General features: G+C 35.7%; 1 protein-coding gene across 1 annotated transcript in view; it reads right to left on the bottom strand.

Annotated features, from left to right (window-relative positions):
* LOC149572908 (26S proteasome regulatory subunit Rpn7) overlaps positions 1-17658 on the bottom strand; it is a 33687-nt gene that overhangs the window by 2708 nt on the left and 13321 nt on the right. The gene's annotated exons all lie outside the window — the stretch shown is intronic.

Genomic DNA, 17658 nt, shown 5'->3' with positions numbered 1-17658 from the left:
AAAATTTGAAAAGGATCATCAATAACCAGAGACAGCTATATTTGCGCCATCATAGATTTACCCAATTTCAAAGAAAACAATCAACAACAGCACATTAAGGGTTAAAAAACATATTTCCTCCATATAGTCCTTATGAAAACTGAACTGAACTGTTCCAGGAAATTCCGTAAGGCAACTAAAAAGGTGCAATCTAGCAACACAAAAACCCTCTGCAAATAACTGGTCAAAATTCTAAAGTTAAGGAAAAACTCATCCAAGTCATGTAATGACAGTCAGTAGCCAGAAAACCACCAAACTCCATTATTTTTCACTATTTCTTCCGATCCTCATCTTTTGACACATTGACAACATACAATGCATTTGCAAATTATTCCAATGGAGCTTCTATGATTTTGGGCTGGTTTGATGAGTTCTTTGGCAGCATTGAAATGTATGTAGCAATGTCCCCCCTTGTATTTTCAAATTTTTTACAATTTGTTTCTTCTCCCTCTCATTTCTAGGGTCATATTAGTCTGTTTTTTATTTTATTTGTATTGTCTGGCTAACTGCTAGGGATTTAAATTTGAAAACATTTTATTTTTGTGTTTTCCGTTTATGCTAGGGTTTGCAACTTTAAGTTTTGTATGGGATATGACATTTTGAAGCGACACAGTTGTTAGTGAGCCTAGGGACATTCCTTGGAAACATGTGATCCCAAGGAAGCAAATGTGACTAGATTATTCTGGGGTAAATGTTAATGTTTGGTAGCTTCTGTCGGATAACTCTTTGGATATACATGTAATTATATATGAGATACAGTTCTATGTAAGATATAAACTATTATATGTGAAATATATATATATATAACAATAACTAAGTTTATATAAACTAATTATTTGATAATTGAATAGACATGTCTATTCAATAACTTATGCTCAATATAAATGAGAGGATGTTGCATATGGAAAACATACACCTGATTACAAGGCAATGCTATTACATATTACAGCAATTCCATAAATTTAACATGGTATCAAAGCAGGTTCGACTACAGCCTGTGATGTTCAATTCTATTACATATAAATATGATTGGACAAATAAATAAATTTGTAGACCATCTCTTGTAGGCCAACTATTTTAGATAGGCCATTCAACCTCCCGGCTGGGCTTTCCTTTTATAGAGGAAGCGCAATGATAGAATTTATATTCAAGGTTTTTCAGCAAAAAATGAATAATTATTGACAAAGCGCTTACAAACATGCACTCTAGATTCCATATACAATGAGGTGCTTGACTACACGTGGATTATAGCGAGTTTATGCAGACATGACAGAGCACTAAATTTATTTCAGTTGCAAAAAGAGACTATTACTCATAATTTTCTGCTTCCTGGCTGTCGTTTTAGTCTGGGCTAACGTTGTTGTGGAAACCAAATGGCAGAGATATACATTTTTGAGAATAATACTACAGTAAGCATCATTCGCTTTAGCAGGTGTATAATGGATATGAAATCCCATCTGCTGGCAGACATTTTCCAAAACCAGGATATCGTGTTTGTGAAGGAGTAGGGCACGCTGTAAAAATTGTTTGATAAGCACTTGAATCAGGCCTATTGTTATCTAATATGCAGAATAAGCTGCACTAAATCCTGAACTAATTTGGCAATTGTCTGTCGCAAATGAATGCTCTCTATGTGGAAACGAAAGAAAAAAATAAATAAATATTAAATCTAATTTGCAGCAGTCAGAAAATTAACATTCTGATCAATGGTCCAAAGATTAGGTGCTTTCTTATTTCCATGAAAGAAATCCAACTACCACCGCCTACCACCACAGGCTAAAAATGTGATTGAAGATTTTCAACATGGAATATTAAAAGGTAAAATAAGGTATGAGTATAGTTTTAATTTCTATAGATCATTATATTTTATATAAAATTAAGCATTATGCTATCTTATTTCTATTATTGAAAATAGAAAATGAAGAGTTATGTTGTAATAATTTATATTGTTGTTAAGCATGAGTTAAAATTACTAACATTGAAATTAATGATAACATCCTTACTTGTTTTTCTATAAGAACTATCTGTCTTCAGTAGGAAATCCACGAATTATTTATTTCTTATGAATACACTTGAATATAGATTGGGAAATTTGTCAACTTAGATTATTATGTAGCATTAATAAGAAAATGATATGTTAAAATATAGATTAAGGTAGATCTATATTACATTGAAATGATCTTATTATGGAGAATTATTATTCTTGAGTATTTTATTTAACTACTGTAAGTCTCTCTCTTATATATACATATTAGAGCCTTATTAATTCTCATTTTATAAATGTGACATTCTTATTGTAGATTATTGAATATTAATCTATATAAAGTATAAATCTATGAACTTATAAAATTGAGAGTTATAAATCATGATAAATATATGAATGAGATATATTGTTGTTAGTATCAAGAATAAGATAAAACTACTAACATTCTTATTTGATTTTTTCTATGAGTTATTTGCCTTGATCTTTTCCTCCGAGAATGTTCTTGCAGGAAAAAGAGGGAGATTAAGATTCAGAGGGAGAAGACTGAGGATACTATTTAGTTAACCTTCAGTGAACCTGATCTTATTGATTAAGAGGGAGGAAACCATGCTGAGATGGTTTCTATAATGATTAATAAGTTGTCACAGTCAAGAGGACTGTGACCATGTGACATTTATATGGGCCTATCCCCTATGTATATCATGAGGAAGTGACGACTTCCATATGATCATCACTTGTATTTGGAGAAGTTGTTGTAAGGTGACAATCTTACAATAAACTTGTATTATGAGATGGAATAAATTGAGCAAATGGTGAATGTTTTGCATCTCACATACTGGGAGGCCATTACTCTTAGAGTACTTGGTGAATATCATTGATATTCTGGGAGGCCAATACTCTTGATATCAAATGTGATATCTAAACGTTTTGAGTAAGTGGTGAATATCATTAATATTCTGGGAGGCCAATGCTCTTGATATCAAATGTGATATCTAAACCTTGTTTTGAGTACTTGATGAATATCAGATGTCGATATTCTGGGAGATCAAGACTCTTGATATCAAATGTGATATCAAACCCTAGTTTGAGTAATTAATGAATATCATATGTTGATATTTTGGAGAATGATACTCTTGATATCGTATGCAATATTAATGGTGGAAAACTTCTGTGATATTACCAATGGTGTAATATTTGTCTTGTGTTTATCCTCCCTTGCTAAGAGGGAATGTTAATGTTTGGTAGCTTCTGTCGGATAACTCTTTGGATATACATGTAATTATATATGGGATATAATTCTATGTAAGATATAAATTATTATATGTGAGAAATATATATATATATATATATATAACAATAACTAAGTTTATATAAACTAATTATTTGATAATTGAATAGACATGTCTATTCAATAACTTATGCTCAATATAAATGAGAGGATGTTGCATATGGAAAACATATACCTAATTACAAGGCAATGCTATTACATATTGCAGCAATTCCATAAATTTAATAGTAAATCCCTGGTAGATATCAAACCACCTTAAAATCATCCTGCCTAAATCCCTGGAAGATGTCGTACTTTCAACTAAAGTGGAGCCTGAGGTTATATGAGAAGTTTATGATCTCACTATTCATGTGAGGAGAGAAAAATAGAATACAAAGGACCCTTGTGATAATGACAGCTATAATAGGTTCCTCTTCTCAAACCAAAGTAGCGAGTGAGCTCTTGCATTGGTCCATGAATATAGGTCCCTTCTACAATAGATAGTTCTAGTCGGCCATCCCACACAAATGTTCATGGTTTCTTTGTTCCACATAACAATCTGCTGACCAAAATTTCTTCAAAGGTACCATATGTAATTAAGAGAAACATAATGAGACAAGATTGGTATTGCCAATTTTGTATGCATGAAAGGAATATCCTTTCAAGTTGCAAGTAGTCCTGATCCTTATTAGGGATAAACTCTTACTACATTGCCAATAGCAAGGAAAGGATTCCAGTCACCGAGCCCTTATATTTTGAGATGACATTGGATGATGTTGTTAGGCAAACAGAGGTCTTGGTGGAGGAACAAAAGAGGGTTTAGCAAAGAAAGGGCTTCTCTATTTTGTATAATGAGTGTGGATGGATGGCAAAAACTGCACCCTAATTAACATTCCTGTGGCTTATTTCTAATGAAATAAAAATATGATAAAGACTATACAGCAAGTTGTCGTGGAGGTATGTGTGCAGAATGTTGTCCAAGTTGTGACAAACAATCCAACAGCATATGTGGCAGCTGACAGGCTACTAAAGGTGAGACATCCTACTATTTTTTGGAGACCTTGTGCTACTCAATGCCTTGATCTACTCCTTGAAGATATCAACAAAATTGATTGGGTCAATACCATGCTAGAAGATGCAAAAAAAAAAAACACATTTACAACCAAGGTTGAAAAACCCTGCAATTCAGTATTTAGCTTCAACGGATTGTAATGAAATCTAAGGTGACCTATAGTGATTTCATAGAGTCCAGGCCAGTAAGGGAGAAATATTAACCAAGCTAGGGGAGAAGATGGGGAAAACAGAGACACTAAAAGAGGTAACTAAAGCAATGGCAATGATGTGTAACACGCCACCAACAAGCACTTGCATTGATCTACCCCAATTCCCCCCAATTTTGGAGGGAGGTTAAATTACGCAAACATAATGATAAACCAAAATGTAGTAAAGCCATTTTCAAGTGTACACAAGCATCAAACCACCAAATAAGCTAAGTTACCGATTCGAATGTGGATTTAGAAGCGAATACGAGAAGCGTGATTTTTTTTGGGGGGATGCAGATGCTTATGGATGTGTCTCTATGTGTGTGTGTGTGTGTGTGTGTGTGTGTGTGTGTGTGTGTGTCTATATATATATATATATATATATATATATATAGAGAGAGAGAGAGAGAGAGAGAGACTATAATATAAAAATATTGCTAAATATTATTATTATTTTATATATATATTACTTGTCAGAATTTGCCTTAGGGCAAAATCACCCAAGCTCAAGGAACTCAAGCACAAGCACAACAGTAGACCAAAAGAGTATGATCAGAATGATGATATATTATTCAATTCATGTTCAAGTACACTAAGAGTGCCTGTATATAAAGGCCTCTAGAATGCTTCTAGAATGCCTAGGAATCAGCATACTGATAAGTCTTACAACCAAGCACATGTCCACCAGAAGTGGATTATCCTCCATTAAGCACAGGAGTAAGTGCGATGATGAGAGGATAAGCCTACAAAGGTGTAGCACACAAAATTATGTTGTAGACACCGTGTGTTAAAATAGGAGTGTGAATAACTGTGTTGTCTACATGACAACTCAGCTAATTATGCAAACTCCAGTGTTGTAGACACCATGTGCTGAATTAGAGTGACTTACTCGAGTGTTGTCAACATGAGAACTCATAAGAGTACAAAAACTCCTAAGGTCTCACCTAAGAAATAACAAAATAATGCATTGACCTAAGTAAACTTAAGTGTTAATATTACACCAACACCCCCCCTTAAGTGCAACTTAGGGGAATGCACTTAAGCTTACGAAAGCTAGAATGAAATGCAAGATGGGTCCCGACTACTAGGCCATGTTAGGTACCCATGTACAAACCAATGCAATCTCTCATAAAGCGGAGAAAGAGGGAAAACCTCATGGGAAAAACCCTTTCCCAAAAAGGGAGATGAAAAATCAAGATGCATGGATGGATGGAGTAATCAAGAACCCCCCATTATGACATATATCAAGTATATACAATAGAGAAGTGTGAGAAGAACACAATCCCAAAGGAGGAAAAGGTACCCCCACAAGAGAGAGATAAAAAAAGACAAAGTAGTCCCTCCCCAAGTGAAGAATGTCAATCAATGATAGCTGCTCCAATGTAGAAGTTGATCTAGGACTACTGAATAATGTTCCTCCCCTTTGGAAGAAACATTATCATAGGTACAAATGAGATGCTTCCCCAATGTGTAAAAAAAATCCCGAAGATCAATGATGCCTCTGAAACCTGCTCAACTGTCCTTGTGTCGATACTAATTGGCGCCCCTTCCAACACTGCTGAAAAGAACATGGTTGGATCTAGCAAGGATGAATGTAGAACATATTCTAAAGAACTAACTATCTCCTTGAATGATAAAGAGACCTCCTGCAACTGTTGTACATAAGGATCCACAATCATATCAACCTGTGAAGAACGATCATGTAGAGAATGGACAAGAGGGTCAGAGTGAGCCCTCGCAACAACTGAAGAAGGATCGTCGTCATCAAAGAGAAGATGTATATCATCAATGATGTCTCTCAAATCTGCTATGTATGACTCCACAAACAAACCTGAAATATCTGCTATGTAGTCATCCTCTAATGCTAGAGTTGGAAGACAAGGTGTACCCTGCAGTTTTGATTTGCATGGACCTATCACTGTAGCAATGTATGCATGTGGAATGTGTTGATGATGTGACCGCGAACTGCAACTGTCAATAAGATCCCACATATCTGAATCTGTTGAATCACTATCACTGGTGTCACTATCAATTTCCACAATGAAGTACGAAGAGGATTAGAGGATAAGCTGGGTGAACTTTCCTCAAAGTGAACATTCCTCTCTATAAAGATCTCATGAGTCTCAGGATCCATAAGTCTGTAAGCCTTAACACTGTCTTCATATCCGATGAAAGTACAAGGCCTAGGTGGTGGTGCCTTACATTCCTTGGAAGATATGTTTGCCCATGCTGGACAACCAAAGACTCTGAAGTGTCTCACAATTGGTTCTCTACCGCACCATGCCTCAAAAGGAGTCTTTTCATCCAAGGCATTATGAGGAGACCTATTAAGTATGTGATTGGCACTGCTTATCGCTTCAACTTCAAGTGTAGGATCAACAGACTTGGCTTGTATCATGCAACTTGCCATAGGCTTAAGAGTTCGTAACCTCAGTGCTGCAACATTTGTCTTATGCAGACTAAATGCTAGTGGATTCTGAAGATCAATCCCGTCAAGTTTGCAAAAGTCTTTAAGTCTTGTGTTCACATATCTGCTTTCATTGTCCATTCGAAGAACTTTGGTGGCTTTCCTTGATTGCTTTTCAACATGAGTCTTGTAGGCTAGAAACTTGTCCAACACTTCATTCTTGCGATGAAGAAAGTAGACCCATGTGTAGCGTGAAAACTCATCAATGAAAGTGAGTGTGTAGCGACCCTGTCTAACTACTGTCACTACAAAAGGACCTGCTAGTACCATGTGAACCAACTGAAGAACTAGTGCTCTTGAAGACTTCCCTTTAGCAAATTTCTCCTCTAGATGCATATCCACTGAACATGTAGAACATTCACCTTTGGAAAAGTTGACTGTAGGTAGACCTTTGACCATATTGTTTGAGCAAAGTTGATGAAGATAGCGGAAGGCAAGATGGCCATACCGCTCATGCCATAATGTACTTTGTGAATGAGCTTGAGTCAACAAGGCATGTGAAGGAGACTTGGGCACAAAGTGGGAGAAAGAATACAACCTTGTGTCATGATTAACTTTCCCCGCTGCAACCAATGAATCATCTTTGAGAGTGCGCACCATTACTGAATCTGAAAGGAACTCAACTTTATTGACATCTCCATAGTGAGTGATTTGGTAAATTGAGGGGAGATTAGAGCTAAGGTTAGGAACATAGAGAACGTCTTTGAATTCCCCATTTTCCATCTCCACGTGTCCTTTCCCTTCAACTTCCATTTTTGTATTATCTCCTACAAAGATGTGTGGTACCTTAGACTGTTTCAATGAAGAAAAGTCTCCTTTTGAAGAACCCATATGATATGAGGCACCTGAGTCAAGAATCCATTCCGCTAAAGAACTTGAGTTTGCCATAAGTGTTTGCCCTTTGCCCTTTGAATCTGAAGATGAAGATCCTTTCTCCTTATAAGCATTAAGCAGTGGAACATTGTGTTTCTTTATGATGTTCATTAACTCATCAATCTTTTTATGATAACACTCATGTTCATCATGACCCAACTTCTTGCAATAGGCACACTTTTTCTTCTCCTTATTAGTGTCCCCCTTCTTGTTTGAATTCGAGGAAGACTTGCCTTGTTGATTTAATGGTGGTGTTGTCTTTTCTATATCCTCTTGTGTGTTATTTTTCCACTTCTTTTTCTTGCCCTTTCCTTTATTTGAAGTTTGACCAGCTGAATTTTGAGAACCCTCATTATTGGCCACCAATGCCTTAGACTTGGACGACTAGAGAATCCCCACTGATTGCAACTTCTTTTCTTCATCATCCAATAGTTGAGCATAACGATCAAAAGTGCAACTTTCTGATAGGCAGCCCCTAATGTAGTCTTTGTGGTGTTGTAAGAAGAAACAAATGTGGAGTACTCAGATGGAAGCTTATTATGAATAAGATAGATTAACATATCATCTTCAATAGGACTACCACTATCATCAAGCTTCATTCTTAATTCATTCACCTTAATGATGAAATCCTGTATAGAATCAAATGTCTTAGGACCTAGGGAGACAAGCTCATCTTCAATTTTGTAAACATCCTCCTCAGACACTTTACCATACAGGTTTTTGAGGGCATCGCAAGCATCCTTAGATGTCTTGTACTTCTCGATCTGATAGAAGATTTTGTCTTCAACCCCCAACAGAATATCAACTAGGGCTTTCCTATCTGCAGATTCCCAAGCAGAGATTTCACTTTTAGATATTTGATCACCTGTTGGTTTAGGAAGGGTACCATCTACATATTGAGAAACTTCATCATGCATTAATTGACACCACATTTTAATAGACCATGTAGCATAGTTATGTGGTGTTAATTTTGGAAACTTAAAATTTCTCATGATGCAAGAAATGAAAGAAAATAGCAGGAAAAGAGGAACACAACACCAAGAAACACCCCCCTTTGCACTCAATCAAATCCCCCCCCAAAAAAAGATGCTTTTGGCACTTTATACTTAGTACATTTACAATAGCCACTTGCCAATTTTGGCTTTAGTGGACTTCTGATTTTGCCTTTTTACAACCTCCTTATAGAGTACAAATCTGGAACTTTACAATGTACAACAATTTTGAAGCAATACAAAGCAAAGAAAGGATGTATTTCTGAAAGTGATATTATGGTCCACACAACCCTATAATCTAACTGCAGATCTAGAAAGTAGACGAAAAATAACGCACCAAGTTCAAATGAGCCCGTACAAAGCAATTTAAGTTGCAAACTGCAGGATTAGATAAGTACAATCGCCTAAAGATGCAATTTTTGACAAATCTGTGCACCAAAACCAGAAAAGAACTGCACCACTAAAAAGTTTAGGAAATTCTAGCCAAAATAAAAAAAAATTGCACCTGATTTGGAGCTCGGATGACTGATATATGGCCTCCCAAAGTCGGACTGTCAAATCAAAAATGACTCTGGAGAGGGGTCTGATCAGCAAACTGTGAGGTTAAATTTGACGGTCAAACAGTCGTTGCTGCAGTTCAATTTGGCCTGGAAATGACAGTCACATGGCCGTCAAAGTTAGGCTCGTAAAATTGATGATGTCAGCGAAAAACAGCCCTCCTAGTGGCGTGGCAGAGCCGTACAATACGGATTGCAAGGTCTGGATGACGTGTCAGGGTACAGTAGGCACTGACGTCTACAACCCTCCGTGGCGGTGTTGAGTCACCGTTGCTCGTTGTTGACGTGGACTCCGTACAATTGGATCTGACGTGGCAGGTATGGTTGCCTCGTGTCCAATTGGTAGCTGTGTGATTGGACCCCGTGTTGTTGTAGGTCGTGTACGACAGGGGCTGCACTAGACGCCTAGCTGTCCGCAACTACTACTTTGGCAAGAACATGTGTCGGTCACAACGTGAATGACTACCGCATGGCAGGTGTAAAGGTTGCCGCGTGTCGGGAGCTCGTTGGAAGTCTCCAAGCAGCGTCGCCAGAAGTTCAAACGCAGTGGTCGAGGGGTACTCACAACGGTGTCAAAAAATCTACTGCAGGCACCAGAAATGGGTTTGTTCTGTCACCGCCGGCAAGAGATAGTCCGATGATCATCGGCCGGTACTCTGTGAACGGAGATGGGCGCCGGTAAGTGAAATGCGGTTGACAGAATTAAAACAAGGGGTCAGGGTTTTGAGGTTTAGTCCCACATCGGTAGGCAAACAAACTCTTCATGCTTTAAAAGGAGAGGCCTACGGGAGTAAAGCAAACTCAAGCTGCTGTGCTATGGGTAAAGGTCACCGGAATTTGAGGAGTTTGTTGAGTTCCGGTGAATTGATTGCCAGAATTTGTAAAGAATTTCCCTGCCGCGTGAGATGTGATGCCAATGCCCAATTTATGTGTCTGCCAATTAAAAAGAATATTCCTTGGATCAAAATAGAATATTTCGCACAGGGCCGAGATTTCACCACCCGGTGCTTGCAAAAAAAGAATTTCTCTATAAGCCTTACTAGCCAAAAAAGAAATCCGAAAAATTTCCACAAAAATTGCAAAAAAATATTGACGAAAATTTAGAGAAATAAATTCTGATCTAAAAATAAAATTGCAGATCTAAATAACGATCATACCGAATTCGCAAATCGGGCCTTCGGGTGTTGGTTTGCAAAAAAAAATGGCCTCCAAATCGACTTCGGCCCAATATAGGCAAATTTATAGTCGATTTTCACCAAATCGACGCTCCAAACATAATGGTGAGCTCCGCTTTAGCTCTAGACACTCCCAATATCTGCGGATTCTCCGAATCTAGGTCGAGGTGCTGAAGCAAGAATAGTCTCGAACGGCTATGTGAAAAGAAATTCCCCAAGCTCTGATACCATGTAAGAATTTGCATTAGGGCAAAATCACCCAAGATCAAGGAACTCAAGCACAACAGTAAACCAAAAGAGTATGATCAAAATGACGATATATTATTCAATTCATGTTCAAGTACATAATAAAATAATGCATTGACCTAGGTAAACTTAAGTAAAGTGTAAATAGTGAATACTTATTTACACCAATAGTGACCTATAGTGATTTCATAGAGTCCAGGCCAGTATGAGAGAAATATTAACCAAGCTAGGGGAGGGCATGGAGAAAACAGAGACACTAAAAGAGTTAACTAAAGCAATGGCAATGATGTGTAACATGCCACCAACAAGCACTTGCATTGATCTACCCCAATCCCCCCCAATTTTGAAAGGAGGTTAAATTACCCAAACATAATGATAAGCCAAAATGTTCGTAAAGCCATTTTCAGGTGTACACAAGCATCAAACCACCAAATAAGCTAAGTTACCGATTCGAATATGGATTCAAAAGTGGATACGGGAAGCGTGATTTTTTTTGGGGAGGGGGGATGCAGATACTTATGGATCTCTCTCTCTCTCTCTCTCTCTCTCTCTCTCTCTCTCTCTCTCTCTCTCTCTCTATATATATATATATATATATGTCTCTGTGTGTGTATATATTTATAGAGAGAGAGAGACTATAATATAAAAATATTGCTAAATATTATATATATATTACTAAACATTATATATAATACTACTAAATATTACACACATAAATATTATCTATATAATATATATTCAAGCAGCTCCCAATAAGTTAAACAATCAATTCCTTGTAACCAAATACAAAACTCAAGCAGCTCTCGAGTCCCGTTATATATATATATATATATATATATATATATATATATATATATATATATTAAGCAGCTCTCTTTCTTCCATTTTTATCAGTTGTCTGGGTGTTAATTGTTTGTATGCCAAGCAGCTCCCAATAAACACTTATTCGACCACTGGTGACCACAAACTCCCAATCTCATATAAATCGTTTTATATCTTGAGATGATGAGCTATCAGAAGCATCTTTGCGGATGATATCAATCTTTGATGTGCTATCACGATATCCACCCTGCATGCATCCTGCTAGCATCCAATGGGCTTTCGGATGCACCAAGCATCCGCACACACCAGCTTCCACATCCAACCTTGGCCAGGTTCAATCGGTAACTTAGTTTGGAGACAATACCAAAGTGGCTAATGAATCTCAACAAGTATTGGCCAAAGTGTTCAAAAAGGGAAAACACAATGTTCCAATCAATAAAGATAATATCACGGAATATTAAGTGGCTACATGCTCCAATCAAGAGAAGTTTGTTAAAATAATTTCTTAAAAATAAAAAATCAAACATTCTAATGTTGAGAAGATAAAAATAGCAAATAACATACTTGCAAGTTATACAGGGCTTTATGGAACAAAACTAGAGAGTTCAATGTAGAAGTAGATGAGCATGCAGAGAACTCATTGGCTTTCAAGTTTCTTGGATAATACTAAGCAGGGCTTAATTTGCCTACAACATACAGGATTTTATCTCCAATCTCCACATTATCTTTAAAATCTTCTATAAACCTCATTCTCGCAGCAAAGGAAAATAGTTTTTTGACCTCTTCGTGGCTAACAATCAATCCATCCACTTGGAAAACAAATAATTAAAGGAGACATCAATATTCTTGATGCAACTTCTAACAAGCAAAGAAGCTTTCCATGTAAGGCATGGAGCATAGACATAAATACATACAAGGTGTGGAGTATAAACATAAGGCATGAAGCATCCACGTAAGATATGTAAGACACATATATACACACAAGGAAAGAGGCATACACATAAAGCATGAAGTATACACATGAATGCAACTAGTGCACAAGAATACACATAAAGCACGAACATATGTAGCACATGAATACACATAAGTCATGAATACATGTAAGACATAAATATACACATGAATACATGTAAGGCTTAAAGCATGAAGTATATAGATGAGAAGGCATGAATTATACATATGAGAGGCACACATATAGAAGTGCAATGATGACCTATTTGTGAGGCCTCGCCCCAGCACATCGTAGCATAGTGATACATTATTATTATTTTGGTACTCACGACTCAAGATGTCGAGACGCTATTGGATACTTCGAACATATTATATTATTTCATGTTGTGTGATGTTTACTTCCAAATATTTGAGTTCGTCATTTAATGCTTTATGAACATGTATGTTGATGAAGTAAGTAAATGCAGGATTAACACTTTGATTATGAAATTGTAATGATCAAGAATATGAGTAGGATGAGAGAAACCCTGATTAATTGAAAGATGTATGTTTTAATTTATGTAATTCTCTGATACGTATATACATATGTACATGTGATTTTATGGGGCTATTGATGTGTGCAATGAATGTGCAAGATATTTTAGCCGAGAAACCCAACGGAGGAACGGAATTGATCCCTATGTGCCATTCGTGGAAATCTTGTTGTTCATATCTTAATTGTATTATGAGATGTATGAATGCATTTTTCTATAGTTTAGTAAATGTTAACATTTCGTAATAGTATTTTTATAGTGTCGCTTGACACTCATGAATTGTTTATGCATTTCAGCATGCTAATTAGGGTTAACTGTGTAACCTATGGACCTAAGTCAGACTAAGTTAGTGACCTTTTCGCTAATAATTTGTTTTTAATCGAGTTTAGTTACTCCTAATCCGGATTAGTGTTTAATCTGCATTTTGGAGTTGTTAGATGGTCATAAATATTCCTAGCATTTGTTTGGTCCCAAATCAATTTCCTAAGGCCTTAAATCATGAAATCTTAATACCCAAGGGGTATGGGTATGGGTTGGGGGCATTTTCCACCCCCTTAGCCCCTTTTGTTGACTTTTATGGTCACTCAAAAAGTCTATTTTTGCCTTAGTGCGAAAATTGAAAGTTGTTACCATGGGTTGAATAACTTCAACTCCACTTAGAGGTTAACCTTAGGTTTGGTTGAGTTAGAAACCCCTAGATTTTTAGGCAAGTGGGGGAAGTTATTGCCCTTTTTAGGCGGTTGAGTTTGGATCTTATTTAGAGGCTTTTTTTTGAGTAGTTTTGGTTGTTACCCAATCTCTACTTTTAGAGATAAGTCTTGGAAGATTGAAGGCAAAGAAGGAAAAAGCTCTTCTCAATTTGTTCATTTTACCATAACCTCTTTGTGAAGGTAGGAGTTCTTCATCTCCTTTGTTCATGTTGTTCATGCTTAGTGCATGCTTATGTTATTGTGTTGTTCATTGGTATGCTTGTATGTACGTTGGGTATGTTTGGGGAGGATTGAAAACATGTTTTTCTTAAATGCTTTTCCTTCATGTTTTTGCTTGAATTTCGAAGTTTTCTTGTATGGGTGTTTTGGCATTACTCACCCTTGGATAGGGTAGAAGTGGCCAATTTCGGGAAAGGTTTTCAGTTGGACTCCAACAGTGTAGAGTCTCTTCTCAAGAAGAGAAGAGAGAGAGAGGGTAGGGTGTTATGGGCCCCTACCTGTCAGCACAAACCACGTATGAGTTTTGGCATGTAAGAATGGAAGAACAGAAGTTCTTGAGTTATAACCCCAATTGGGCACCTATTTTGGTGTTGTGGCTGACATCTCCTGTTGGAAAAATCCACCTTTCTCTAGTTTTGATTCAATGTTGAATCCTGTTGTGAAAACCTGGTATGGATATGAATGTCTGATTTTGTCTCCTTGTTATGTTTCTTTGTCACCAGGTCAGTTTTCGTTCCCTCCACGACCTCAGTGGTGTATTTCAAGAAATGAAACGGGTCCCTTGTTAAGGGCCATGAAGGAAATTTAAATTTGATGGTTAAAATTTCGGGATTGAAATCCTATGTAAATTGTATTTTAAAACCTTTGTTGTAATGGCAACGACGCCAGGTTTTCTTCCTTGTTCTTTCCTGGCGAAGCCTTTGAATCAAGTTGTCAATAAAAATAGTGTTTGAGTGATATCGTTCTTATGAGGTTTTCGTATTTTCTTTTTAGTTATAGGAATGAATATCAAGATAAGATAGAATGATGATGTTCAATTTTGCGAATTTTAAGTGCAAGTATGTTAAGGAAATTTAACAAATAAGTAAATAAATGATATTATGTTATGTATGTAATGTTGATTCAATTGCGTAGTAATAGGAGAAAGCATCAATCTTGCAATGTTGTTTAAAAGAATTCTTTTCAATTTCTTGGATTACCTATGTTTTAGCAAGATTTAATAGTGTTGAAACATATATACATATATATATATATATATATATATATATATTCCCTTGTTAGAAAAATACATTGTTGAAAAATCATCACTTAGAAAAAAAAATGACACTTAGAAAAAAAAAAAAAATTGCCTCCAATGGTAGAAACTCTCTGTTTTTTGTATGGGCTTGGTGTTTTATTCCTCATTGCAACAGAGAATATTCTTGGGAATCTTCTTAAGTTTAAAATTAGAAATTCAAAAAAAATAATAAGAAAGAAAATTGCATAAGTTAATAAGCTTATATAACTTAATATCTAAAATATCCTAGAGTCTACCTATAAAACTTTTAGTCATTAATTCTTACTCCCATCCCCTTTAGCGCAGGCTCATTTGAAGAAAATTAGTGGGTGGCAAGATGTTGGGAGTGAGGCAAGTTTAATAGTCAAACAAAAATAAATTAATACAAACTCTTTTTACATCCCCTCCTTATAGAGGCATGGTCAAGACTTTTTTTTTAAATCTGCAATCAGTCCATTCTCCCACATGCCCCAATGCTCTCTTATGTCATAGTACCTACGTTTCTAGGGGGGGGGGTGCGCAAGGTTCTATGTAGGCATTAATGCCAAGATCATGACAAAGTTTTCTTTTAAAAAATGCTAAGTCTTCCACCTTGCTTTTGGAGTGCCCACTTGAGGGCCTGTCACTCGCACAGTAAAAGAGGAGACACACAAACCTGCCCTCAAGGTACGCTTGTCAGCACTTAGGTCAGCGTGCTGGAGGTGGGTTAGTTCATAGGGTAGTTAGTGTTATGTGTTAGGTTAGACTAGATTAATGAAGATATTGTTAGTTTTATTAAATTAGTTTCCATTTTTTTTAGTTATTTATTTTAAAAGTTGGAGATTAGTATTAGTTAATAATGTTGTTAGATATTAGGAAAGATTAGTTAGTTTAAATGTTAAGATGCTTAGTTAATATGTTTTTTAAAAAAATATTAGGTAGGTTGATGTATTTTTAGTTAGTTTTGTTTATTAATTTAGTTAAGGTTTTAAATTTAATTAAGTTTTATCTTGGTAGTAATTTTAATGTTTTTTTAATATATTAGTATTATGATTAGGTTAGTAAAATGTAGTTAGTGATATTCTTTTTGCAAATCGATAATTGTTACACTCTTAATTAATGTTTAGTAAAAATTTGGTTAAATGTAAATTTAGTTTATTTGTTAAGAAAGTTAATCATTATGTTTGTAAACATAACAAGTTATGTTGGACTAATAAGATAATGTAATTTGTTTTGCGTAGTTAAATTTAAGACAACTTATATTGTTGTTCAAATAATTTCAATATATCATTGAAATTTGAATGTAATAACAAACCAAATGTTGATACCAATTTAATAACGAGAATTTAACTTTATCGATGTACTTCTTCTCACGATTATAAACTTAAGATGAATGTAGTAAACCTATTCTTACTCTTGCGAATCAACTCTTAAACCTTAGTGAACCTTATTATTATTAATTTTAAATTTAAAAAAATTACGTGTTTTTGCCCACGTATTTTGGGCATGACACTATTTGATCGTATCTTTTTTGGTTCATTTAAGGAGGGGTCGAATAATTAACCCTAAGTGTATGGTGGTTGGTTAGAATTGTCCCACAGATTGGCAAAAGTAACACTCTAATACCGATCGCTTTGTCCCCATTTTAAGATTGCCCTAAATCTAGCCATAAAATCACAAATTCCATTCAAACAAGAAAATAGAAGACAAAGATATAACTTTAACATTTAAAATGCCCTTTTACAAGACTCGAAGAAAGGTCCCACAATTTAATTTCAAAATCGGAAAAAAAGTGAGAAAGAATTTTGAAAAACACAAACAACCCTAGTTGCAAGAGCACACAAAATCTTCAAAAAAGACCCATATTGGACATAAGTACAAGGGAAAGGAAAAAAAGATGTGCAGGCTCTGCAAAAGGACGGAAAAACTGTGGCTCTCAAAACAAAAACCCGTACGAGCACAAAGAAATGTCAAGGTTGGCCTGTTAAAAATGCCAACAACAGAAGACTTCACAGCAACTGGCAATGCAAAAACTTCCACGTGTCCTTGCAGAAAATTCTCAAAAGTAACATACACAAAAAAGCAGCCCTTCAAAACCAAAAAAATGGTGTGATAAACCTTTGAATTTTCTTGTGAGAAGAAAGGTCCCTTCAATTTTTATTTCAAAAAATCAAATTTAAAATACTTTTTAAAAAAAATTAAAAATCTCTTAGGACTACCTATGAATTTTCATGGCAAGAAAATACCCAAAAAAAACCATTCTGGCTCTCATGCTATGTAATGGTAAATTGATATTCAATAATGAAGATGAAATGTTTTACAAATAACAATATACAAGACAATGTTTCCAAATGAAAATTGTTAACTGAAAGCAGAAATAGAGAAACTAAACTAACTAAAGGTACATTAGTGACCATTAAATAAGAAATGTGACAACAATACTCTAATACTTTTCTCTATTTCACTCCTGAGAGAAACTAATTCAAATTCTAGTTGCTCACATGTTTCTCCTTTCACTTTTAATT

The sequence above is a fragment of the Cupressus sempervirens genome, chromosome 2, assembly GCF_028749045.1.
Source record: "Cupressus sempervirens isolate cs-2001-9-10 chromosome 2, ASM2874904v1, whole genome shotgun sequence".
Lineage (NCBI taxonomy): Eukaryota > Viridiplantae > Streptophyta > Pinopsida > Cupressales > Cupressaceae > Cupressus > Cupressus sempervirens.
The sequence above is the reverse complement of the archived record's forward strand: the minus strand, read 5'-3'. Positions and strand labels throughout refer to the sequence as shown.